The following is a 25,901-nucleotide window of genomic DNA, read 5'->3' as shown; positions in this document are numbered from 1 at the left end:
CTTATCTACTTAGAATGCTAAACTGAATGGAAAAGATTTACAAGGAACTGACGCATTTGCATAGATACGTCAGTTTCCTTGCGCCAGCGGCATATGTCCTTGCCCCACCATGGATGCACTGTATTAACAATACAGTGCTCCATGGCGCAAGGATTAACAGAAGAGTCAGAAATTCTGACTCGTCTGTTGGCCCAAAAGTGACGCGTTGCTGGAGTTGCTCATGAAAGTGACGCAACTCCAGCAATGTGCCACAACAGATAGACATCTGGAACAAAGACAAGAAGGTTTGTGTACTACACTCAATCTATCACCCTACTGGTGACAATCTACTCTTCACAGAGCAAATCATGGAGATCATTAGCTCGAGCCCGGATCAACCCTGTCATATATTCCTCGGAGACTTCAACCTTCATGGCAATGACTCAAACGATCCAGCTGTCTATTCCTTTAAGACTTTCCTCTCTGTCCTCAATTTCTCACAGCACTGTAAAGGCCCTACTCACAATAAAGGTGCCACTCTAGACCTCATCATTGCCAAAGACAAACTGCACTCCTCACGTTGTAGACTCCTCACGTTGTAGACTCTGCCAAATCTTTAGGCATCACCTTGGATAAACACCTAAATCAGTGCGACTACTAGGGGAGCCAATTTCCAACTCAACACACTGAAGAAAATCAAATCATTCCTCCCCCCGAAGATCTCAGACTGGCGTTTCAATCCCTGATTATCCCAAGATTGGAATACGGGCTGGTGACCCTCGCAGGACTTCCCAAAGCTAGCTAGGCTCCTCTCCGAGCCACATTGAATGCATCAGCCAGGCTTTTAATGGGTTCTAAGAAATTTGATCACATTTCACCCGACCTTTTGCAGCTAAACTGGCTATACATTGAAGCAAGAATACGACTCAAGATAGCCTGTCTGACTCATAAAGCCATACATTACAATACACCATACTATCTAGCTAATAAACTTGAACTATCGGGCTCTAACAGGAACCTCAGAAGTACGTCCACCTTTCTCCTGAAACCTCCAAGATTCAAAAAGAAAAGATCGTACAACTGTGCATTCTCCGGTCTTGCTCCAAGAATTTGGAACTCCTTACCAACAGAGATCAGATCAAATCCTTCCACTACTTCCTTTAAAAAACTGGTTAAAAGACTACTGATTAACGAATTGCATCAATGATACTAATGTTATATCTTCATTATGTTCTGTATAATTGCTTACTACAATGCTGTACAGCGCTCTAATACCCCTTTGGGTCTTGTTGAGCTCAATAAAACTTTCAAAATAAATAAATAAAATAAAATACATGGCTTTTTGCGTGGGAACACCCAACCTGCATACATTATGCCTGACACAGACAAGATCTGACGCAGGGCTTTACAATGTGACACATCTCTCTAGATGCGTCACATTGTAAATTGGCCACATTGTTTGAGCCACCGTTGTGTCCAAAAAAGTGACACAATGCAGCGTAAGGAAGCGCAAGGGGCTTGTAAATCTGCCCCAATGTTTTTGTATTTTCTCATCTCTGAACGAAATTGTATTACTAACTTGCATACATTCTAAACTTTTGTAAGGTCTGTTGATGCCGCTTTGGTGAGAAGAGAGGTTGTTCACCTTGGCGAACACTGGTGAAGAAGGAAATGTGGCTGCGTGGCAAAATGGACTGTAGGTCTGGAGGTCTGTATAGTATGCAATAGATGGAGTGGCTATAATTAAATATCATGTTCAGTTTTTTGAAAGATGAGGCCTTTGTAATTGTGTCCAGAAAAGTCTCTCTATTTTAAGGAAACATAGGTCGAATGGCATGCAGAAAATTAACAAATTCATGTGCAACCTTCTTCATGGCTTTAACTTCACATTACAATGTGGATATCTGTGTGGAAAGTTGTCATAATGGTCATACAGTCCCTACTTCTACAAGGTAGGAAAAATAACAATTCTATCAAACACATGACAAACACCTCTCTTTGTCCAGGGCAACATATGATACCCCTGCTTGCGACCTCCACGTAAATGTTTGTTGAAAGAAGCAGTATTATAACTGTTAAGAATACCACATCCTCGTGTTTCTATGGCACCAGCCAGGTGAGCGCAGCGGAGAAGCATGTATTTTGCAGCATAGGTGTCTAGGTTATGGGGTACTGTGCACTAAATAATAGTGGATGGGGAGGGTGAGTGAAACGGAATTTCTTATAACAGAATATGTGGGAGAAGGTACATAGTACTATTTTTCTCATCACACTTAATTATAAATAAATATTTTTCAGTACATCCTGTAAATCAATTAGCAGAGATTCACAGTTTTTTCTCTAAGGGCCTGATTACGAGTTTGGCGGTGCAGGAGTGGACCTCCATGCCTGCAGCCCGCTCCGCCAAACCAGTGGTTGGGCCGCCCTCCAGATTTCTCGTGCTTGGCGGGCTTGTTTGTCAATCCCATGGCAGTGCCTATGAAAATGGGCACCTCAGTGGGACTGCCCATAAAAGTTCTTGCACTCCACAGACTATAAAGTCCATGCAATCCAGGAACTGGGGTACATGAACACAGGGGGGCACATGTGGTGCCCCTCTGCATGCACCCCAGGGGCCAGCGGCACAAAGTTGCCCTGTAGGGCCCATATTGTTTCTTCTCTGCCATTGTTTTCATGGAGGAGGAGACTTATAATATTGTTGGCGGGACCGAGGTGGTCCTGCCAAACATATTGCTGCCTCTACACCACCACGCCACAGCCAGGGTATGGCGGTTCCCTGGTGGCATCCACACAGCAATGGCAGTCCGACTGCCCTAGTTGTAATAGGGTGGTCGGAGCCCCTGTGCAGCGGTGGCTGGACCGCCACTGCTGCACCTCCGCTAGTCTGGTGGTCCTCAGACCGCCAGAGTCATAATCGGGCCCTAAGTGGCAAATGTATGATTTGAACTCTTATGTTGTAATTCCAATGCCAGCAACTGAGACACCAGGCGTTCTATACCCCCTTCGCTTCTCATCCTTAATGTATCTTGCAAACAACAGAAGCCAGGGTAAAATCAGGAGCAGAGGCATGCTAACAGAGCCTGAACCATACAAACACTATTGTTTTATTTAAATGCATTTAATCCCACTTTTATTCTGCTCAACAAACAGTTCTGGATACATCTGTGCTAGGAGAACTCTCACAGATCATAAATCGCTGTACATCAAATAACCACATTGGAACTTGTTCCTACAGACAGGCTTCTGAAGCTTGGGATGTGTACACACACTCCGTTAATTCATGCTGAAGCCATGCTTTACTCCCGTCTTTACTGAAACCTAAATCAAGCTGGACTGCATCAAGTGTATGTGTAGATCCTCGAATGCTTTATGAATATATGCCTGCATTTAATAGTGTTCAAAAGTTGCATGAATCTGGCGCACTGCCATCCGTTTATGTGCATGTTCTTGGCTGCGTGTGTTTAGAAATATATTAGTTTGATAATAATGTGAAATGAATGCTGTTTGCTGCCTGGAGCTCTTTTTTAAATTCCTGCTCATAGCTTTAACATAGGATCCAAAGCGACAAAGGAGGGAAATGTTGACAAAATGTCAAAAAAAGATTCATTTCTTTCTTATCAGATAGTTCATAAAAGGAAACTGTATCAGCAATTGAGTAAGTACAATTGTATTTAGTTTCAGCACTTCGAAATAGAAATGTTTTAAATAAAACAAACATTAAAAAAGCCAATGGGTCTGGCTTTTTAATAGGGACTGAGCTTGGTAGTTGATGGGTGAGTTTCTTTGGGTAGGGGTGAACAGAGTAGCAGGGGTGCAAGTGAAAAATAGCCCCTAACATGACTTTGGCAATGGATACACTCACTCGCCATCATACCAATTCAGTCATCCATGCACTGATTCATCCATTCATTCTCTCGTACAATAATATTTAATCCTTCCATCGAACCTTGTATTCAATCATTAGTTCACATATGCGCTCACTCCTCCATTCCGTTACCCAATCACTCACTCATCATCCATTCGTTCATCCTTCGACTCATTTTTGCATTACCCATTCAAAAGCCCACCCATAAAAACATACAGAGTAGCCAACCAGGGAAGATTCACTTTAAAAAGCCTAACCCACTGACTTTGTATGAGTACATGTATGTGTTTTTGTGTCTATTTGCATTTGTGTGTGTGTGCTTGTGTTACGGTGTGTGCACTGGCGTAACAAAAATTGAAGGGATCTCCCTGCACGGTACGAAGAGGGGCCCCCTCCAGGCTCAATCAGAAGCTGTCTTGCTAGAGTGCAGTGCCGAGGGGGCCCCCTGGAGCTTGGGGCCCCTGCACCGTAGGGGCTGTGGGGGGCCTGTGTTACACCCCTCTGTGTGTGTACATTTAGGTGTGATTGAATGTATTTGAGGCTGCACCACTGGTCATTCGTCTGAATATGTGTGCAGATGTACAGTTATGTCTCTACATGTGGAAACGCTTGTGTGCGTGAGTGTGTGTACGTTTGTGTGTGTATGGTTGTATGTGTTGGTGTAAGAAATGGGGGTCTCTGGTTGGCAGAGATAGATAACTGTGTCTAAATAGGGATTCCCTTGCTTCTAGTCAGGGTAAGGGGGATACACACTTTAGATAACCCCTGCTCACCACCTGGGTAGCTTGGCATGAGCAGACAGACGTATCCCAAAGGCAATGTGTAAAGTATTTGCACTCAAAACACACAGTAATAGCGTGATAACACCACAAATGGACACCACACCAGTTTAGAAAAATAAAGTATCTTTATCTAAACTCAACAAGTTCAAAACAACAAAAATCCAACATACATGTAATAAGAATATGACTTTAAAAAGGTTTCAAACAACTTGGCCCATAGAAAACTATGGATGCATGATTTCTCTCAAAGTACCTGTAGTTGCGACATAATTTACATGGCCAAACAGCCGCAGAGATGGGACGTGTTGCAAAACATAGAGTCGCGTCAGTTCCTGAGACCCTGGGCAGGCGTGGAGACAGTTCTGCTGCACGCAGGAGAAGCAATCTGTAGAATCCGGTCTGTAGGTGGAAGTGTTGCGTCGATTCCGAGATGATTCTGGTCCGCGGGTGAAGTGTTGGGAAAACTTGCCGCACAGGTACGATGCATGGAAAGTCAGGATGCGCCGGTGATCGATGCGGCGGCGACAAGCGGTTCTGCATCAGTTTCTTCAGCTGCAAACCCTCGATGCTTCGGTTCTTGCAGCAGCGACAGGCGCTGCATCCGTTTCTGCAGTGGCGTGGGCAGTACTCCTCCACCAGTTTGTCTAGCTCTTCTCCTTGGCAAAGGTTCTTCTTGATTCCACAAGTCGTCTAAAATTCAGGGATTTTAGGTCTAATACTTATACCCCAAAAGGTCTTTGTTCTCTTTGTGCAAGGGTCTCTGAGCCCAGTCCAAACCAGTTCTGTCCTCACTGGTGCAGCATGGCCGCGGGGGGTGGAGACAGCATTGTGCAAGGGAGACAGGCCCTATTCAGGTGCAAGGAAATCTCCTCCTACTACTCTAAATTCAGCCATGGTCTTTTCAGTCCAGCTCTGAGTCATTCAGGAAGGGCCACGCTCTCCTCAAACCCCCCCCCCCCCCTTCAGTGGCTGTCTACAGTGAATGCACATCCCCAGCCAATGTCACTCCAAAACCAGACAGTCAATACACAAACAGGCCAAGGCACACAGAATGTCAAGAACCAAGAAAAGGCCTACTTTCAAAAAGTGGCATTTTCAAACACATAGTTTAAAAACCATCTTTACTAAAAGATGTGTTATTAAATTCTGAGTTCAGAGAGCCTAAACTTTATTTCTCTATCTTGTCCCAATGGGAAGGTATATGTGTAAGCTGTTACAAAACATTTCAAATTGTATCCTATGGGGCAAGATAGCCTTTCAATAGTGAAACACAAAATTGGCAGTATTTCACTATCAGGACATGTCACACACACATCACTACATGTCCTATATTTCACATACACTGCACCATGCTCAGGGGGTACCCTGGACATACCATAGGGGTGCCTTACATGTAAGAAAAGGGAAGGTTAGGGCCTGGCAAGTGGGTGCACTTGCCAAGTCGACATGGCAGTTAACAACTGCGCTGAAACACTTCACACTGCGCACAGACACTGCTCTGTTTTCAGGGTTACTCATGTGGGTGGCACAATCAGTGCTGCAGGCCCACTATTTTATAAAAAAAGGGAGGAACCCACACTTCATTATATTTCACACCATTCAGTTTTGGATGAAAGGATAAACAAAACTTAATATGTTTATCGTGGCGATTATTTACGCCGTTTTATTCATCAATTTTGTAAAAAAAGCAACTTTTGGTGGATATTATTTATGTCAAGAGAAATACCACTGCTTTTCACGTACTGACCATAAAAGTCGTGATGCCTAATCTTTACAACACAAAACATGAATCAAAATACATATACAATATGGAGACATATAACTAATAACTTAACTTAAGTCCTAAGTCTTGAAATACAGATAAAATACTTAGGAATTCAAAGCCTAAAAACATTTCTACCGAGAGGTTGTTTTGTTTTCACGCAGACTCAGTGGAAGGCTGCGTTGTGGTCAAATATTGTTTTTGTGATTAAGTGTATGTTTGCTTAAATGCTTACAATGATGTTACTGAAAAATACTTTGACATCTTTCCCTTCTTTTTGAAATGTTATCACTTTTTTGTAAATTATTTATTAGTTATATGTCTCCATATTGTATATGTATTTTGATTCATGTTTTGTGTTGTAAAGATTAGGCATCACGACTTTTATGGTCAGTACGTGAAAAGCAGTGGTATTTCTCTTGACATAAATAATATCCACCAAAAGTTGCTTTTTTTACAAAATTGATGAATAAAACGGCGTAAGTAAAATATTAAGTTTTGTTTATCCTTTCATCCAAAACTGAATGGTGTGAAATATAATGAAGTGTGGGTTCCTCCCTTTTTTTATAAAGTATTTGGGCCCTTACCCCACTTCTGTCCACAAGGGCCAAACTCTTTTTTGAAAGGCAGGCCCACTATTAGCATTTACAGGCCCTGGCACACTTAGTGCACTTTACTAGGAGTTTACCAGTAAATTAAATATACCAATTACGAAGAACCAATTGTAAACACAATTTACAGAGCTAGCACTTGCGCTTTGACACTGATCCACAGCGGCAAAGTGCCCAAAGCATCTAAGCCAGCAAAAACTAAATCCAGCACAGCATCAAAAATACAGGAGGTAGAGGCAAAAAGTCAGGGGAAACCACACCAAAGATGCCAAGGCTAAGAGTTGGTCATTCATATGTGCCTGTATGTGTATGGATGCATGTATGTGCATGTATCTTTCTGTGTCTGTGGTTATGTGACTTTGTGTGTTGCATGCGTGCATCCAGCTGTGTGCTTATTCCTGCATGTTTTTTTGTGGAAGCCTGAGTTTATCTTTCTGTGCCCAAGGTTGTATGTGTGTTTGTATATGTTTGTGTGCATGTTTGGATATACTGGACGTGTCTGAGTATCTAACTCTGTGAACAGGTATATACATGTGTATGTTCAAGTGCTTGTGTGTCTGTATGTGTTTGAGTGTAGGTATGTAACAGGTGTCTGTAAAAATCTTTGTGCATATAGTTATATGTTTGTGTGTGTTATATGCATTGATCTATGTTGTCCAATAGCCCCGTGTGTCTATTTTATGTTTTTGCAGGTTTTTTATAGCTTTGTATAGAGCAAACTCGACCAGAAGGTATTGGGGCACTTTATATGAGCACCAGTTACCTTGCACAAGAAGATATTCATTTTTTGTGTCTATATAGGCATGGGGAGTTTAAGTGATTTGCCCAGAATGACAGGTGGGTAGCTATTGTCTGCAGTGGTACACTGGGCCAAATATCGATTCACTGGAATGTGGCAAACAGTGAATATCAGTGGCTGAGATTAATGCAAGCACTCATCATAACAGTGATATAAACTACAAGTGGTTTTGTTGGGTAGAACCAAAAATGTCCTTTATCAATAACTCTTGAGAAAGATTAAAATGATAAACCAATTACCATAGTCTGCACACAACAAAAATTCACAGTAAATGAACATTCCTTTTTGCATTTATAGTCAAAAATGATTTTTTATATATCAAATGTTCAAATCAGCTGCAAAACACAATTCAACATATAATAACGTACAACAATAGCCCAGCAATTGGTGACGGGTATGACAAATGGTGAAACAGAACAAAATTATATCAAATTCATACAAAACAAGACAACAATATAAACATAAAAGGTCTCTGTCCTATTTTGAATTTCAATAGTAACCCGCAATGTCTAAACAGTGACTCAGAACATGAGAGAATACTACGTCGACGTTTCGACCCTGGTTTCTGTGTGATTGTAGAATCATCAAATAGGGTCTTCCTCAGGACAAGATAAAACCTAGTGACAGCCTAAACATCAAGGAAAGGGAAGGGAAAACTAATATTAAAAAAGTGTGTGCATATAATATGATGCATTAGTGTAAGGCATGGTTAGTTGCCCGGAGAGTATCTCACTCCAATATTCCAAAAGTAAAGACGAATCAACCCCTCCAATTATAGATGTAGTGTAGTGGCGGAAGGCTAGCTTCAACTTCAGACAATCGTCAAAATAAGGTTGATTATCTGTGGATAAACAGTGGATAAAAGTCACTTATGTTTATGTTGTTGTCTTTGTATGAATTTGATTTAATTCTGTTCTGTTTCACTATTTGTCACACCAGTCACCAGTTGCTGGGCTATTGTTGTTACGTTATTATATGTTGAATTGTGTTTGACAGCCGATTTGAAAATTTGATATATAAAAAATCATTTTTGACTAAAAGGCAATAAGGAATGTTCATTTACTGTGAATTATTGCTGTGTGTAAACATTTGAATCTTTCTCAAGAATGATTGAGGTCATAGACGAAATTCTACCCAACTGAACCACTTGTAGTGTAAATCATTATTACCCAGGTCCTGAGGGACACAGGATCACCCCATTGACTTCAATATTATCTCACTCTAACAATGGCATCCCCTCTATTGGAGCAGAGGAGCACCACCTCCCTGACACCTCCAGCAAAAAAAGATAATAAAACAGGTTTTAAACCCGTTTTCTTATTGTTTTTATTTACTCCCCTGGACCCACCACAGGACTCTGATGAGTCTTGGGGGCGGGTCCTAGGGATGACACTGCTGGTGGGGGAGTGGTGGGCACTCCCTTCACTGCGCATGAGGTGTTTGACTGTCCGTCTCAGGCCGGCCACCCCTTCATGCGCAGTGAAGCTCCCTCCAGCCCCAGCTGTATGGCTGAGGTTGGAGAGAGCAAGCACAGGCTCCTAGTCTGCCTGGGAATGCAAGTTGCCGGCATTCAGGCCAATCCTGAAGCTGCTCTCATGAGAGAGCAGCTTTGGGATTGGCCGCGGAGCAGGCTTGGAGCCTGTGGAATATAGCACCTTACAACGGATGTGATTACAATGCGATCATTACAACGACAGCATTGTTACATCGCAGTATATTACAACACAAGTTGTTACATCGACTTGCTGTAGTGGGCGCGCTAGATTTAGGATTAGTATAATTTACTATTCCAACTCCAGTGTGCACAGCAGTAGGGAAGGTGCTGGAATAGTAAATTATGCTATTCCTTAGGTTAGCGCGCCCCCTACAGCAAGTCGATGTAACGACTTGTGTTGTAATGTACTGCTATGTAACAACGCGGTCATTGTAACAACTGTGTTGTAATCGCATGCGTGGTAACGCATGCAATATAACGGCTGTTTCCCAGCCTGTGCCCTGAGCCAGAAGCAGGAAGAACCGAAGCGCAGGCGATGGTGGCGGCGTTAAGGTACATTTATTTTCTTTTATTTAATTGTTTTTTTTAGTCACCAAACCCCTCCACCTCCCTCCTCCCTACTTTCCATCTCCCACCTCCCTGCTCTGGACCCCCCCCCCCCACTTTGGCAGGGGACGTGCAGCTACTGCTCATCTATCACCTTTATGGTTTCCTCAGTGCGACACCCCAACAGAAATATTATTATATTTATATTTTATATTTGGGAGTTTTATGCAGTGCAAACTCGACCCGAAGGTATCTGAGCATTTTACAGGAGCACCAGTTGCGTTACAGACGGTAACATTCATTTTGTTTGGTACAAGGAGATTAAATGATTTGCCCAGAATCACAGGATGTTGAGTGTCCCTGCCGAGACTCGAACCATTCCCCAGCTTCGCTATCGACCTCTCTAGCCGTTAGATGTGTATGTCCAGATGTGAAATTAAACTGCAACTCACTGACGAGGCCAGATAGGCCAGAAGTGGGCAGGGATTGCTTTTTTTCAGTTTAGATGGGACATGGCCAGGCAGTGTGGCAGAACTGTTACTATTGAAGCAGGACCAAACCTGAATTGCATGAGGGTGGTTTTTACCTGAATAGGCACCGGTGTAAAAAAAAAAACGATAGACTGGAATGGGGTCCAGAATAAATGACCAACGGCAGAGAATAATTCAAATATTCTTACTGTCACCTTTTTATTTTCTCGTTGGCGTTAGACCACACCAGCAATAAATAGAAAATACGAGGGCAGATATGCAGCAACACTTGTCTGCAATGAGAGGAGGATTCAGATACACATGGGCAAGAAGAGAGGGTACACTCACCAGTTAGCAGACATAACCTCTTCAATAAATTCATTTTTTAAGGAAAAGTCCACTGTTAATGCGCCGTACGAAGCTATTCCTGAACTTATTTCAATTCAATTACACATTTGGCAAATAACTGTTAAAGTGTTGTCCTCTTGGCTGCATAAGCTGGTCATTTATATACCAACTGTTTTCTTTCTCTCTGAAATCTACCATGTTAGAGTCTTAAGTCTGTTGTCCGGTGAGAGTTTGTGTCTCCTATTGATATTACCTTTCGAAACTTCTACAGTCAATTGGACCTATATCTCGTTTTTTATCTCGTAAACCCCTTGTCTCCAAATTGTCTAGAGTTCTGCAGTATGACTGGTATACGGAAAAAGAGCTCTGGCACTTAGCTCTCCAGCACTGTCAGAAGGACACCGTTTTTTCGCTTTCTGGTGCTTTAACTCACTTGAGGAAACTTTGGTACCTATACCCATAGGCCCTCTTTTAGAATCCATTAGGTCATATGTGGAAATTTGATTACCAAAATTGGTAATCATAATATCACCAGAAATTTAGATTAAAATAGCAAATAATATGCATAAACCTTGTTCCCATGCAAGTTACCACATTTAGGGGCATATGTATCAAAGGATACATTTGCGATTCTCAAATAGCGATTTTTAGAGAATTATTATTTGAGACTCGCAAAATGCTATGTATGTAGAATGTGCAAATAATTTTGCGAATCCTACATATTCCTTAATTGCGAATCGCAAATTGTGATTCGCAGTTAAGGAATACCTCCCCATTCATTCCTATAGGCCTAGAGGCACATAGGAATGAATGGGAAGACATTCTCAATTTGCGATTCTCAATTTGAGAATCGCAAATTGAAAATGCAATTTCAAGGGTGCCAGGGAGTCAAAAGGACACCCTGTTGCATCCCTGAAATGCGCATGTGTGCACATGTGGCACACATACATGCACTAAGGACATGTATGTGCGCCACATGGTACTTTGAAAAATGCAAAAAAGTGAATTTTTCAAAGAAATCGGAAATTACCACCAACTTGAAGTTGGCGGTAATTTGCGATTTCTAAAGGAGAAATCGCGCAACTTGGTTGCTTTTTACATCGCATGTAAGGAATCGCAATTTGCGATTCCTTAAATGTTTTCGCAAAATAAGGAATCGTAAATTTTGCGATTCCCTATTTTGCAAGGGCCTTTTGGGATGATACATCCCAAAAGGCTTTTTCCTGTTCGCAAACATGCCGATTCTGAGAATCAGCCCATTTGCGAACGGGAAATGGGCTTCATACATATGCCCCTTAAAGTCACTGGCTTTGTACCGGTGATTACAAGCCGATTCAGGGAAAGTGGTAGTGCTACATTTCTTGATGTGGCAATACCACCTTTCCATAAATATATACATTTCGTTAAATATATGGGAGACCACTTATTGCTCATTTAAAACCATTATGTCCACTTCCAACAAACTCTAGTTAAGGGCTATGGAGTCTGTTGTGCTTCTTTTAAAAGTCCTCACATTGAGACCCCCACACACACTGTTCAATTTGGAAGCAGTCCACATCCTCTCAGTAAACCATATGAACCAGTTTAGGTTTAGTTCTTGTGGAATTTGGATTGGGCATTTCAGATCTAATTAGAAAATTCCACCACCCTTGTTAAAATTAAGGACATCCTGTTCTCTGCAGCGTCAACTAAATCCTGGGACTTGAGAAGGAGTCAAAACAGATTAGACTGTACTGCTTACTGGAAACAGTGTCCTTGTTAACAATGTCATGGATTTGCTGAAAGCCAAAATAGAATGTGTTAAAATATAATTGTACTCCGTGTTCAAACCAGACTCAAAGCCTAACCGAAAGATACTCTGTGGGAATGTTTCTACTTACATTATGCATCTCTATATAATATATAATACAATTAAAGCATCACTTAAACAGACTCTTACATCTGATCTCACAATATAAATTGCAATCCAAAGACAATGGGCTTATTTACATAGATAATAGAACCACAGCTTAGAGTAAGTGTACAGTCTTTACATACCTCTTTAAATCACACACAAAAAATGCCCTTGATCTACAAAGTTCTATATTTTAAATGTGGCTTCGAGCAGCCAACATTCTTACTTAGGCCAACTGTGTTCGTCATCAGGAAATTTTTAATGTGTGCTTTTACTCTAAATGTTTGTTTTCAGTGTCTCCGGATCCGTGAACGAGTTAAGATCAGAAAGAAGAGTAAGGAGATATGTGCCATGGACGAAGATTAAAAAAACCCGCATGCAGAGTTATAGGGATTTATTGAGCACTTTGGTTCATAAACATAGGATCTGTTTTATCAATGGATATTTGAAAAGCACCAATTTGTCTCGTTCATAAATAAATTGTGGAGTTTCATGTCTATGGTGTCAAATTTTAACAGCAGCTCTTTTAGCAGGTGTGCCCAGCCGTTTTATTGTAACATTGGGTTCCATAAGATCATTCAAGGTGGGGAAGGGAAACGTTGAAGAAGTTTCACTTATTTACAATCATCCCTGGTGTTGGGACTGGATTGTGCTCTGCATGGTAAACAGTAGTTTACACCTGCATTGACGGCCCGTGCTCTGGGTTCATCACATAAAGTGGTGGTGGCAGCAAACCAAGTTTTGCGAATCATTGGTTATGAATTGCCTTTTTATCTGTGCCACATTTACCCTTACCTCCCTCATGTAATGTTATTGTGGACCAGAGGCCTTTACACTGACATTCCGTCAAGTGCATGTATGTGTAGTGAATGTGTAGCACATGCGTTGTAGTAGAACTATGTGTCATGAGAGTTTGATTGATGGAACCAGTGGACTCCATTTTGAATGGTCCCTGGTTTAGCATGGCACTGGATCACGCACCGAATCACGCACAAGATAATAAACTAATGCTATGGCCATAATTACGGCTTGTACGTTTTTTCAGAAACTGTTCAGCACGTTTTTTCAGAAACTGTTCCGCAAGTAGGGACGAAACTCCTATAATATTTTTAACTAAAAGGTCGTGATTCGGTGCATTGATTATATAAACGCCAGTGCAGTAAGAATCATGGGGTACTTACTTGGTTGATATTTACACATTGTCTCGATTTTCGTACAGGTGATTGACCTTCAAAAATGTAATTTGGACTTGAAATATAATCCTTCAAAAATATATTGAATATTCATATGGAAGTTCGTGTTTTGAGGATATTATAGTAAAACTTAAGGTATGCACGTTTCTTTATATTTATCTATACTACTATTATAAAGGAAGAACTTTGCACCTTTGAGGCGGGTAAACTCGGGAACCACAGCGCCAATCCACACACCCGATACATCTTTGTAATCCTCAGGGTGTGCAGATAGACATAGGCTATATAAAGTAAAAAAAGACGTTATATTTAAAAAAATGACATTAAAAAAAAATAGTCACTGAGAAGTAGCGCCGGCCGTGACCTGCGTGCTCACGTCAGACATGGCGCGGGGGAGGAGCGGTGACGAGCGGCCGGTGAGGAGCAGCGGACCGGGCGGACATGGTTATTGATTAGGGCTTCATGTCGTATAGTCCGATTTTGTTACAAGTTATGTGGTTTCTTTTCTGTGAATTAGTGGTTTTAAAACGGGAAATGTCCAAAGACTGTTGGCAGGTTTGCGGCTCCGTACAGGGTCTCAGGCAAGCCAAGCACTTCACGGCCTGCTGTTCGCCCGAGTTTGGTTTCGTCTCTGCTTTCCAGGGCGGGCGGAGGGGAGAGAGCGGGCGGAGGGGAGAGAGCAGGCAGAGGGGAGAGAGCGGGCGGAGGGGAGAGAGCATGTGGAGGGGAGAGAGCAGGCAGAGGGGAGAGAGCAGGCGGAGGGGAGAGAGCGGGCGGAGGGGAGAGAGCGGGCGGAGGGGGGAGAGCGGGCGGAGGGGAGAGAGCAGGCGGAGGGGAGAGAGCGGGCGCTGGACGGGTGAATCGGGCTTTCAGCAGCAGAAGAGGGAGTGAAGAAATCTGCTGCTAAATGAACCCAGTGTGTTCGTAATCCATCATCAGAAAGAGACATTTGAATGCACTGCATGTACCTGCAAAATAAAGCCATTGTGTGTGATGCATGCGCCAATGTTCCAGTCCAGGCCAAGCAAACAGTGCTCATCTGAGCCCCGTCTCCCTTCTGTTCTTGCGTCTGCCCTTGCAATCTCGGAGTCTGGGGACAGAGAGGGCAGGCCAGGGGTCGTAAGGGGCATGATGCCAACTGAATTCCAGGAACATGAGAGGTCGGGGGCTGCTGGGGGGTGCCGTTGTGTAGTGCCCCCTGCACACACACAACCCCTCACAGCAGACAGCGCCTCCCGGACTCATCTTGAGCGAGTTTGGGGTGCTGCTGCTCCCCGGGTGCCCAGTCTCTCAAGGAGTCGCACCCCCGGCCCTGCCTTGGCCCTGCCTTCGGACAGTGCTTTAAAATACTGGAGGTAGAAGAACAAGAAATAATGCTTTAGCACACTGGTGACTGAGGAACGCAGAGGAATGTTTTAATCCATGGTGTAGACGTACAGGACGGCACAGCACTTTATACTCCCACACAAGAGGGTGAAATGAAGTGCTTTGTAACACAGGAACAGCAAGGAGACAAACCTGGAAGACAACCACATTGAAAGGTGTCTGCAGGACTCGTGCGCCCGCTCGTGGTAAAAAGATGTAATGCACGGCGTGTGCACATAAGGAGGTAGTTACAGGGAGGATAAAACCAGCCAGACTTTGTGGGATGCAGTGTGCAGCCTGATAACTTTACCCTCTGGATCCTGGCCCACCATCACATAGCCCAGAACCTGACCGTCTACCACACCCGGCCTCAACACAGCACAGGATGTGTTAAAGGAATGCCCGGTTACTCACCGGTAATACCCATTACTCCGAGTCCTGGTCTCCCCGTCCCATTCCTGATGAAGTGAGCAGCTAGTCTGCTCTACAGAACCCCTACCTAGCTGAGCTGTTGGCACTTCCCCCTAGGATGATGTCACCATCACGTGACTACAAAAGGGGGAAGTGCTGGAAGAAACATCCTGAAATACCAAAGACAACAGAACGAAACACATACAATCACCCACAGACACCCCAAACCAGGGAGGGAGGGAAGGGCTCAGAAATGGGACGGGGAGACCAGGACTCGGAGTAATGGGTATTACCGGTGAGTAACCGGGCATTACCTCCTCGTCCTGTCTCCCCGTCCCATTCCTGATGAAGTGAGCCCATACCCAAGCACACGGAGATTGTAAGAAAAAAACAGACCAGAAGAATGCAAGAAAAAGGTCCATTTTAATCCACAAAATTAAGTACAGATCACAAATCAAGTACAGCAGACAGGACAGAAGCCCCAATAGCGCCAGAGGCCGCCATCCCCAACTCCAGACGATAATGGGCAACAAAAGTGTGGGGAGAAGTCCATGTGGCAGCATTGCAAATGTCCCTCAACGAGGCCCCCTTGAACATGGCCCAGGAGGAAGAAACACTCCAAGTCGACCGACCCTGAACAGAAGAAGGCAGGGGACAGCGGGCAGAATCGCAAGCAGAAACCACAGCGCCCTTGACCCAACGAGACAAGGTGGACAGAGAAGAGCGAAGCCCCATACCCGACAGGCCATAGGTGACGAACAGGGAATCCACTGTACAAAAACCAGCCGTACGCTCCAAGTAGATGCGGAGAGCCCTCAGCACATCCAAAGAATGGAGGAGCACCTCCTCAGGAGAGGCAGGAGCCGGAAAAAAACACAGGGAGAACAATATCCTCCAGACAGTGAAAGGAAGACACCACCTTAGGGAGAAATAACTGACTCGGGCGGAGAATCACCTTATCCTCACAAAAGCGCAAGAAGGGCGGGGAAGCCAGCAGTGCCCCAATCTCACCAACTCGCCGGCCAGAAGTAATGGCCACCAGGAAAATAACCTTCGCAGAAAGGAACTTCAGGGCCACAGAGTCCAAAGGCTCAAAAGGAGGACCCGTCAAAGCCCGCAGAACCAGGGGAAGATCCCAAGGAGGAACAGGAGAACGGGAGACAGGACGCTGAAGCAAGAAACTCCGCAGAAGGCGAGCCACCAACGGGGAGACAGAGGCAACGGAGGAACCCCGAAAAGCAAAAATGGCAGCCCACTGAGCCCTCAAGGAAGAAACAGCAAGACCCAGGAGGAAACCATCCCGCAGGAAGTCCAATATCCCCACAGAAACCACAGCGCCCTTGACCCAACGAGACAAGGTGGACAGAGAAGAGCGAAGCCCCATACCCGACAGGCCATAGGTGACGAACAGGGAATCCACTGTACAAAAACCAGCCGTACGCTCCAAGTAGATGCGGAGAGCCCTCAGCACATCCAAAGAATGGAGGAGCACCTCCTCAGGAGAGGCAGGAGCCGGAAAAAAACACAGGGAGAACAATATCCTCCAGACAGTGAAAGGAAGACACCACCTTAGGGAGAAATAACTGACTCGGGCGGAGAATCACCTTATCCTCACAAAAGCGCAAGAAGGGCGGGGAAGCCAGCAGTGCCCCAATCTCACCAACTCGCCGGCCAGAAGTAATGGCCACCAGGAAAATAACCTTCGCAGAAAGGAACTTCAGGGCCACAGAGTCCAAAGGCTCGAAAGGAGGACCCGTCAAAGCCCGCAGAACCAGGGGAAGATCCCAAGGAGGAACAGGAGAACGGGAGACAGGACGCTGAAGCAAGAAACTCCGCAGAAGGCGAGCCACCAACGGGGAGACAGAGGCAACGGAGGAACCCCGAAAAGCAAAAATGGCAGCCCACTGAGCCCTCAAGGAAGAAACAGCAAGACCCAGGAGGAAACCATCCCGCAGGAAGTCCAATATCCCCACAGCCTCACAGGAGGCAGAAGAGAGACCCTTCCCAAGGCACCAAGAAGAGAAACTCTTCCAGTGCCGGGCATACAATAGCAAAGTGGAAGGATGCCGAGAAAGCTGAAGACAATGGGCAACCTCCACCGAGCAACCCTGATCCAGCAAACTCAACCTCTCAAGTGCCAAACCCCCAGTCGGAGGCGACGCAGGGAGGCAAGGCCGAGAAGAGGAACCCTCAGAGGGGAGGGACACAGGGGAAACCTCAAATGAGGGCGAACAGAAAAGGCCAGCAGAAGGGGGTACCAAGACCGCCGAGACCATTCCGGAACAACCAGGAGAACCTCCGCCCGATCCCAATGAATCTTCCAGAGGACCCTCGGAATTAAGGCAAACGGAGGGAAGGCAAACAGCAGACCCCTCGACCAAGGAATCGAGAAAGCATCGGTGGCCCACGCCAATGGAGAGGGAACGATGCTGCAAAACTGAGGAAGAAGGGCGGTCTCCTCCGAGGCAAAAATATCCAGCCAAGGAAGGCCGAACCGGAGGACAATCAGATCGAACAAAACCGGGGACAGACAGAGGGACAACGAGGACGGGAACACCCGGCTCAAAGAGTCCGCAGGCCCATTCTCCGTCCCCGGAAGATAGACCGCCGTCAAAGACAAGAGATTCGACTCGGCCCACAGGCCGATCTTCCGGGAAAGGAGAAACAGGGCACGACACATGCCCCCCTGGTGATTCACATAAGCACGAACAACCTGATTGTCGGTCTGCACAGAGACCGCCTGACCCCGAAGGAGAGGAGCCAACCAAAGAAGAGCCAACCAAACCGCCCTCAACTCCTTCCAGTTCGACGACTGGAGGGACTCGAAGCTGGACCACCGACCCTGAGCCTTGGAGGCACCCAGAACGGCACCCCACCCCAGAGCACTGGCATCCGTGGACAAAACGACCACGGACCGAGGAGGAAGGAGATCAAATCCCCGGGAAAGAGAGAGAGGGGACAACCACCACTGGAGATCCGCCCGAATCCCCGGAGTGACAGGGATCAGAGTCTCGTAGTCCAAGGAGGCAGGATCCCAGTGCGACAGGACATGATGCAACAGGGGGTACAGATGGAGCCTGGACCAAGGAAGGAGATGCAGAGTGGAAGCCATCTCCCCCTGACTCCGCAGCCAGAGACGGGCAGACACCCGGGACTGGGACAGAAGCCAGGACAGGTGGCGAAACAAAGTCAACTGGCGCTCCTGCGAGAGAAAAACCATGTCCAAGTCCATGCGGAAGAGAGCCCCCAGGAACTTCAGGGACTGGGAGGGCACCAGGGAGGACTTCCTGTGGTTGATAAGGGCCCCAAAGGACCCCAGCAGAAGACACACCTGGTCCACATCCGACAGAGCCTGTAAAAAAGAAGGAGAGACAATCAACCAGTCATCCAGGTATGGAAAAACCAGAAGACCCCTGGAATGAAGGATACCCACCAGAGGGGCCAAGAGCTTGGTGAACACCCTGGGCGCCGAGGAAAGGCCGAAAGGGAGCACCCGGAACTGATAGTGAAGGGTCCCCACAGCAAATCGGAGAAAACGCTGGTCGTCCGGATGTACAGGAACGTGCAGATAGGCATCCATGAGATCCAGGGACGCCAGGAAACCCCCCGGCAGGACTAGAGGCAGGATGGACTGGAGCGTCACCATCTTGAACGGACGATGGACAACGAATCGATTGACCCGCTTCGGATCCAAAACAGGACGAAGATCCGAAGTGTCCTTCTTGGAGACCAGAAAGAGGATAGAATAGCAACCCCTGCCCCTCTCCAGAGGAGGAACCTCTACAACAGCCCTCTTTTCCAACAGTAGTCGCACGCCTGCCAACAAAGCATCCCTGCGCAGAGGAAGACGCGGCAGGGGAGTCTGAACAAAACCCGGAGGAGGAGGAGAGGAAAACTCGATCCGGCAACCTTCCGAAACAGTCCGAACTGCCCAGGCACCCGGGACCAACAACCACTGGGCGCGGAAGCACTGGAGGGGACCACCAACGGGCATAGGCAGACAGTCATTGAGAAGAGGAGGAAGCGGTGGTGGCAACACCGGCAGCGGCCCGGGGCTTGGCACTTCCAGGGGCCCCCCGGCCACGACCCCTGCCTCGAAAGGGCTGAGAAGCGCCACGAGCAGGAGGCCCAAAAGCGCGACGAGAACCAAATCCACGCCCCCGAGAAGAAGGACGGACCGGGGCCACCAGCTTGCGGTTCTCCGCCGACTGCTTGACCATGCCCTCCAGCTGAGGACCGAACACCTTCGAACCCTCAAAAGGCAATTTAAGGAGAACCGACTTCTGGGAAGAGTCCGCCTTCCAGGAACGCATCCAAATATGACGACGGGCAGCGATGGAAGCACCAGAAGCAGCCGCCGCCGCCCCCAAATTGTCAAAGGAAATATCCGACAGGTACCTAACCTGTTGCTCCATCAAAGACAAAAGAGGAGTGGCATCCTCGCCGTCCTGCAGCAAGACCGACAGGGACTGGAAATCCTTAAGGAGCGACTGAACCATATAGTTGGAATAGGCAGTCGCACGGACGGAAAAATTGGAAGCAGCATAAGAACGCTTCACAGCACCCTCAATTCGCCTATCCACAGCGTCCGCAGGCAAGGCGTCCTCAGAAACGACCAAACCTTGAGAAGAGAGGCCAGCCATCAGATTATCCACCTTCACAGCCTGAGGGAACTCAGCAGAAAAACCCTCCAGAGGGTAACGTCGAGACAGGAAACGAGGAAAAGCAGACCTATCCACCTCCCGCCATTCGTGGGACAACACCTTGTGAATAGCACTGTGCAAAGGCAAAGAATCCGGAACAGGCTGGACATATTGCGTGAAGAAGTCATCCTCCAAAACATCAGCGGCAGGAGGAGAGAACCCCAAATTGGACCGAACATGTGCGAACAGTTCAGTGAGCTCAGCACCCTGAACGAAACGGCTACGCACACCCTCATCCTCCTCAGGCCCCAAGTCATCCTCAGGGTCAGCTTGCGGATCCACAGAAACATGAGGTCTCTTGGGAGGAGGAGCAGCCGCATCCTTAGCCAGGAAAGCAGCAGTCACAGCCTCACTGACAAGGAGGCGCAAGGCATCCAGAGGGGACGCAGAAGAGGAAGCCTCAGCATCCATCAATGCACAAGTCCAAAAACCACACCAACAGGCAAAAACAAGGACAAAAAAACACACAAGAAGGACCCCATATATACAGCATGAGGACCCGAACACCTGTGGCAGGTAAAGCAAAGGGCCGGCATAAAAAGCCCAATCAGCAGCCAACACGCCCCCTAATTGCACAATACACCGAAGCACCAGCCAGAAAAGCCCCAGCCCGCTAAAGCAGGGCGAAAAAGGACCACAGGACACCCAGGAACGGCCGCTGGAGCAGGCCTACCCAAGCCCGGTGAGCGCGACGGACAAAAAACGGCCGCTAACGCGAGCCGCGTGAGGAACAACAGCCCCAAATTAGAGACGGCCGCTAACGCGAGCCGCGTGCAAAATCACAGCCCCTAAACACAAGAGGCAGAGCGGGGACACCGGCAAAGCATAAACAAGGCGGCCGCTAAATCACGCCGCCGCCAGAAACATAAATATACCGGAAACACCGGCAGCCCCCGAACAGCACAGCCAGGAACGCGGTCTGAAGATCGCAGAAAAAAAAGAACAGGATGTTTCTTCCGGCACTTCCCCCTTTTGTAGTCACGTGATGGTGACATCATCCTAGGGGGAAGTGCCAACAGCTCAGCTAGGTAGGGGTTCTGTAGAGCAGACTAGCTGCTCACTTCATCAGGAATGGGACGGGGAGACAGGACGAGGAGGTAATACGTCTTTATTGTATAAAATCTATATCTTTATCTATACTACTATTATAAAGGAAGAACTTTGCACCTTTGAGGCGGGTAAACTCGGGAACCACAGCGCCAATCCACACACCCGATACATCATTGTAATTGTCAGGGTGTGCAGATGGACATAGGCTATATAAATTTAAAAAATATGCGTTATTTAAAAAACATTACATTAAACAAAAAAGTAGTCCCTTCGAAGTAGCGCCGGCCGCGATCTGCGTGCTGACGTCAGGAGCGCGGGGAGGAGCGGTGTCCAGGAACGCGAGGAGGAGCGGCAGACATGGAGTGGGGGAGGAGCGGTGGACATGGCGCAGGGGAGGAGCGGTGACGAACGGCGGAATGGCGGTGAGGACCGGCGGACAGGCGGGAGGAGCGGTAAGCGGCGAGGAGCGGCGGAGCGGTGAAATGAGGAGTGCGGGGGAGGAGCGGCGGCTGAGGTAAGGCTCCAGGCAGGCGGGGGTCGGGGCAGGCGGGGGGCGGGCGGGGGACCGGACGGGGGGGCCCAGGCTGCTTGACAATGTCGGGGCAGGCGGGGGACGGGCGGGAAGGGGACGGGGCGGGCGGGGGCCCGGGCTGCTTGAAAATGTCGGGGCGGGTGGGGGGCCAGGCTGCTGCTGCACAATGTCGGGGCGGGCGGGGGTCCGGGAAGCCTGATTGCTCCCGGACAAGGTCGGGACGGGCTGCTAGTTATATATATTGCTATTCATTCTCATAACTGCCACCTTACACGTTGGTACGTGGTGTATTTATATTTCACTGTCTCTTGTCCTTTTTTCTAATTTTCACTTTCATTTCCTTTTTTCCTCTCTTTCCTTAGTCTGTACTTACCTAACGGACAAAACATAGGAGTAAACTTGATACCTGGTTACTCTGATCCAGGAAAGTTCGTATATGACCCGCATTATACTACACGAGATGAATTCTGATCTCTTCTATTGATATCTTTTATACCCCTTTTGATTTGTATATTGATTATTTTGCTATTATAGAGTATAAGTGGATGTGGTGGCGATTACAACCCATCTATGACATTATATTACAATATTAATTATGACATCCTCTTTATGAGAAACGTGGTTGTTTGGCACTATTGACTATTAGAAATTGGTGCGCTACAGGTTCTTGTATCATTGTTTTCGACATGATCTCTTTGGCAGTATGGTTCATGTTCTAGCATAGGAGTGATATCTACATTGATATACATAGATCATGAGTCTTGGGTTTACATGTTTATTCACAAAAGTTAGGATTGAAGTTTATTAGTATGAACATGTTAATTTCGATAAAAATGATGCCTACAAGCAATGGCACAGGAATGTGTCAGTACAATACATGTTGTGTTATGTGCATTTTGTATATATTTATGTGTCTAAATAGGATACTGTTGTGTATATTTATTTGTTGATGTTCACACATGCATAGAATGTATATATTCGATAGTAGTACACATTTTTGTCTTTGTGTGTGTTATATATTGTCTTTTTATGTGTTTTAATATTGCAGCCCTGAAGAAGTTCAGTTGTACAGAACGAAACGCGTCGGCTGGCTGTGGTTCATATTTCTAAGGAAAATTAAATAGCATCTAAATATACATCAAGACTCAGCGTCTCAATAAGGACTTCAAATTTGATATCATTTGTTTGTTTGGACCTATTGTTGAAGTGGTGCTGTTCCAAATTTTGGGAACAATTTTCATTTACCCTACTGTTAGGGTGGTGCCTGTTGTGTCCTGCTGATGGGAGGTGTTAGCCCTAGGATCAACAACTAAGGGTCTGCACTGCAGGGGCATCTAAGTCTAACTAGGCCTAACACGTGGCCCTAGAAATAACTGAGTCAGACGCTGGGAATAACTTGCTTGCTCTCCGTGCGCTCGTTCTGAACTGCGTACGTGCGTGCGGGGCTTCTCTTTATTATATCAGGTCACATGACTTTAACACTGCACGCCCCTTGCGCCAGGGGCGGAACATATTCCCAGAACATAACATTCCTCCTAAAACAAGAAAAACCAACAACTTCAACAACAATCTTGGTGGACAGTCTATGACAATGTTCTCATATACTCCGAGTTCGCTTTTCCAAAAATTACCACTACCAACGGGTAGAACATGTTAATAACATCATACTCAATACTGATGCATGAAACAGTCTTACGTGAGATAATCGCGTAGCCGACAGGAAGGCGTCGGGTTTCTTCTCAACCTTTGATGCACGCCCCTCTGGCTTGAACAGTCTGTTTCTGGGGCGGCGCTTTCCTCAGGCGCCTCCATGTCGGCCCCCTCCGGATCTGAAACTCCTTCCTGGGCCTCAGCGCCAGCCCCCGCCTCCTTGATCACCGCCCTCGCAGTGTTGCTCTGTGTGACCTCAAGACGAGGCGCCAGCTCCTGGCCTGGCAAGTCATTGGCCGTTTCGGTTTCTGCAGGCAGCGTTGGGGGATCTGATGTTCTTGGTTCCCCATGGAAGTGTTTGAAGTGTGATACGTTTCGGGTTACTGTTTCTCGCCCTCGGACCACCGTGATACGGGTGCCTTTCACACTGATTACTCGCCACGGTCCTTTTTCATAGTTCAGCCTGAACTTTCCACTGGTTACCCGGTTGTGCAGGAGCACCACATCCCCTCTGCTGAATTGTGTCACTTTTGCTCTTCTCTTCTGGCTAATCTTAGCAAAAGCAGTCTTTCGTTTGTGTGCAATCAGATCTTCATTCACAGTGTCTGGTGCCCAATGGGGATGGTGAGGAATGGAGTCAGGTATGATCCGTCCCATCAGGAGATGTGCCGGGGCTATCCCCGTGGTCGAGTGCGGGGTTTGCCGGTAACTGCGGAGAAACGTGAAGATAGCCATCTCCACGGACTGTCCTTTGTCATGGGCAATGCGAATCACTTTATTCAAAGTTCTCATGAAGCGTTCAGCTTCCCCGTTCGCTTGAGGCCAGCGCGGCGTGATGCGTCGATGTCTAGTGCCCAGGGATGACAGATAGGTGGCCAGATCCTGTCCTTGAAACGGGGGCCCATTGTCCGTGCGGAGCTCACGCATGGCCCCGTGAGTAGCAACAATCTTTTCTATTTTCGGGATGACACTCTCGGCACTGGAACTGGCTACTATCTCCACTTCGGGATACTTGGAATGGTCATCAATCATTACCAACGTGTACCTGCCATCCGGTAGACTGCCAAAATCCATGCTGACCCTCTCCCATGACTGTTGTGGTCGAGGTTCCACTGCAATCGGAGCTTCACGAGGGGTTTCTCCCGTCACTTGGCACGCCGCACACGTCCTCACCACGTTCTCCACCATGTCGTCCATCAGGGGAAACCACACCTTTGTGCGCAATCGTGCTTTGGTTTTGACTATTCCTTGGTGACCCACATGTGCCAGCTGTATTACTTGGTCAGTTAGGGCCGATGGTATCACTATGCGATGCCCTCGCAGAAGGCATCCCGCTTCATCCTCATTGAGTTCTTCCCGGACGTGATACAGACTTTCCATTATTTTCTGAGCCTCTGGTGTGAGCACCTTCCATCCATCCTTGGCTCGATGCCAGTTGGCCGTGTGGAGGAGCTCTTTGGCCCTCTGGAGACAGGCATCTTGTGTCGTGGCATTCACAAGGTCACTGATGGAGATGGGGGCGAGGGCATGATCGCGCTACCACCCATTTGACATAGGCCTCCGTTTCTTCAGCCTCCTCCATTTCTTCTGGCGTGGCTGGCCTGGGATGGCGAGATAGATAGTCCGCCGGGTTCCTTGCTCCTGGCTGATATTCAATGGTGCAGTTATACTCCTGCAATTGGAGCAGCCATTTTTCTATGCGAGGCGGCGGTTTGGATGCGGTTCCTGCAAACAGAGACAGTAGTGGTTTGTGGTCAGTCACTACCGTGAATGGCTTGCCGTAGATGTACAGATGAAAATGTCGGCACCCCCAATGAATGGCGATTGCTTCTTTCTCAATTTGCGAGTACCGTTGTTCAGTGTCCGTGAGGGATCTGCTCGCGAAGGCAACCGGTGTCCAGTCTACATCATCCCTTTTCTTTTGCATGAGGACCGCTCCCAATCCGGCAGGCCCAGCGTCTACCGCAATGAGCGTGATGTTTCGTGGGTCAAAGAAGGCAAGTGTGGTGTTGCTGGACAGAGAGTCTTTGATATCTTGAAATGCCTTTTCCTGCTCCGGTCCCCAATGCCAGGGAGTGGAATCCTTGGTTAGGTCCCGTAGGGGAAGCGTGAGATTGGCCAGATCTCTGATGAACCGGCCACAGTAATTGACCATGCCCAGGAAGCTCCGGACTTCAGTGACGGTCTTAGGGGGTGGCGCATCTTTAATGTCTTTCACTTTGTCAGGGTCTGGGTTGACACCCTCAGCCGAAAAAATGTATCCGAAAAACCCTATTCGGCTCTGCAGGAACTCACACTTTTCTCTGTGGAGCGTGAGTCCCGCCTCTCTGAGTCGTCGAAACACTTGGGTCAGCCTTTGATTATGTTCAGGTATGGTGCGGGCATGTATCATTATGTCGTCACTGACATTTATCACTCCAGGTATTCCAGCAATTAACTCTTGGAT

The sequence above is a fragment of the Lissotriton helveticus genome, chromosome 6, assembly GCF_964261635.1.
Source record: "Lissotriton helveticus chromosome 6, aLisHel1.1, whole genome shotgun sequence".
In the NCBI taxonomy this organism is placed as follows: domain Eukaryota; kingdom Metazoa; phylum Chordata; class Amphibia; order Caudata; family Salamandridae; genus Lissotriton; species Lissotriton helveticus.
This window is presented reverse-complemented; position numbering follows the sequence as displayed.